The 2,578-nt window shown below is 34.2% G+C and overlaps 1 pseudogene; it reads right to left on the minus strand.

The window, feature by feature from the left end:
• Positions 1-616: 616 nt before the first annotated feature.
• Positions 617-1,904, minus strand: LOC127740555 (DNA-directed RNA polymerase subunit beta''-like; annotated as a pseudogene).
• Between the last annotated feature and the right edge of the window lie 674 nt (positions 1,905-2,578).

Below are 2,578 nucleotides of genomic sequence, written 5' to 3' on the forward strand. Positions count from 1 at the left end.
GGGCTTGAGACCTCCAATATTGCAAGACATCTATTTTAGAGTTTATATCAAGATTTGACTCATCCAAATAGATATCTAAAGAAAACTTTCTTTGTGAAGTATTAATTTAAAAATTTACATAGCTACAGCTCTAACTCGATTATTTCCTAATAATTGCTGTACTTCACAAGTCACGTTAATTTGTTGACCAACAATGTCTCGACCCTTTACTACCAGAGCGTTGTAAATATTTGGCATCTTCCCTGGAGGGAAAGCTACATCCAATACCGGACCTATTATTTGGTCGATACGTCCCAGGTTTTTTTTTTCAAGCACAGAAATCTCAGGACCAGAAGTGGTAGGATTTATTCTCATATTTTAATATATCCTTTTTTTAGTTTTAGTTAGATTAGAAGATTTTTGAAATCAAATTCAAAAAAATGCTTGATAACAAAGCAAAGTAAGTTGATCAGTTAATTAAATAGAAATAATAAAATAATAAATCGGAGTTAGTACTCTAGTTTGTACCATCCAAACAATTCAATTGTTTAACGTACTGCCTCCATTGCAATGGTTGAATTTTTCAACTTCAACCAAATGATCAACAACTAAGAGATCCATTCGAAGAACACGGAGACTAGTTGAAGTAATGAGCTCCCAATATTTGAACTAATAAAAAGCTTTTCGGTGGAATTCTAACATTATGTAGAATGTCATCACTTTCAATAGTTACATATAAGTCTATATAAGATAAAAAAGCAGGATGACCGTGACGTGTACGCGTGGGATAAACCAAATCTTGATTGAATCTTATTTTTCCATTAGACGGAGCTCGCACGTGTTCTGCAGTACCTCCTGTGAATACTCCACCTGTATGAAAAGTTCTTAATGTTAGTTGAGTACCAGGTTCTCCAATCGATTGGCCCGCAATAATACCTACAGCTTCGCCTAATTCCACCAAGTTTCCATGAGTAGGACTCCGCCCATAACACAATCGACAGATCCAAGATGTATTCCTACAAGTAAAAGGGGTTCGAATAGATATTGATTGTGTTTGAAAATTTATTAAACGATTGATTAGTCCAATCCCAATATCTTGATTTCGAATGGCAATACATCACGAACCTATATATATTGTCTGCTAATACACGACCAATTAATGTTTGTATCAAAATTCTTTCTGGCATTATTTCATTCTGGGTATTTATAGAAATTCCTCGAATGGTACCACAATCCACCCGTCGTACAACAATGTGCTAAACTACTTCAACAAGTCTGCGAGTAAGATATCCAGCATCTGATGTTCGTACAGCAGTATCCACAACCCCTTTACGGGCTCCGTAACAAGAAATTATATATTCTGTTAAAGAGAGTCCCTCGCGTAAATTGCTTTGAATGGGGAAATCAATCATTTGTCCTTGTGGATCTGACATTAATCCTCTCATACCCACTAATTGGTGTACTTGAGATGCATTTCCTCTAGCGCCTCAGAAAGACATTATATGAACTGGATTTTTCAACTCCTACAATATTCAAAAAATAATAAAACAGTTAAGAAAGTAACATATTCACAGAAACATATAAAAGAAAATTATATTAACATAATACACAACAGAAATAAAACTTACATTAGACACATCAAATGAAAGTGAATCATTTTCTCTAGAAGTTGGAATTCTTATTTGACCACTAGAAGCATTAGAAGAGGCATTATGTGACAAAGTTTCTGAATATGCTTCAAACAACAAATACAACTTCTTCTTGATGATGGTCGATTTTTCATTAGCAGTACATGGATCCACTTTATTCAAAAAATATTCCAAAACATGAAATGTTATTCGAGGATCGAGAACAGCTCCTAGAGAGAGAATCATGGAATAATCGCTCCAATACTTTTCAAATTTGGCTTTCATTGATTGCACCATTTTTCTTATGAGCTCATCCTTTCTAATGGAGTATTCTTTCAGCAAGCACTCAATCCTCCAAATTTGCATAAAATATAAATTTGAAGTAGGATAAGATTGACCAAACATCAAGATAGTAATTTTATAAAATGGATTCAGAAATTTACAGATTTCTCATCCTCTTTTCCACTCTTCTTCGGATGGACAATCTTTGAAATTGTTATCCTTCAAATAGAGTCTAACAAAACTACGCTCACATCTCAAAGCACCCTCCAACATCAAGAAAGTAGAATTCCATCTAGTAGGCACATCTAAGTTCACTCTAATGTTAGAAATTTCAAGTGACTTAAGAACATCTCTAAATTGGATAGCTCGTGTCTCCAATACTCTCACATACTTGTTACTCTCTTTGATATTATGAAAAGTAGAACTAGCAACCTTCAACCCATCTTGAACTATCAAGTTTAAGATATGAGCACAACACCTCACATGAAAAAAGTCTCCATTACACAATAACCCATTACTTAAAAGGAGATTTCGCTTAAGTAAAGTTTGCATGCTATCATTAGATGAAGCATTGTCTAAGGTTATTAAAAATATTTTCTTTTCTCTTCTCCATCCAGATAACAACTCAAGCACTTTATTTGCTAATTGATGTCACGTATGTGGAGGGGACATGTGAGAAAATGAGAGTA

The sequence above is a fragment of the Arachis duranensis genome, chromosome 7 (genome assembly GCF_000817695.3).
Source record: "Arachis duranensis cultivar V14167 chromosome 7, aradu.V14167.gnm2.J7QH, whole genome shotgun sequence".
NCBI lineage: Eukaryota > Viridiplantae > Streptophyta > Magnoliopsida > Fabales > Fabaceae > Arachis > Arachis duranensis.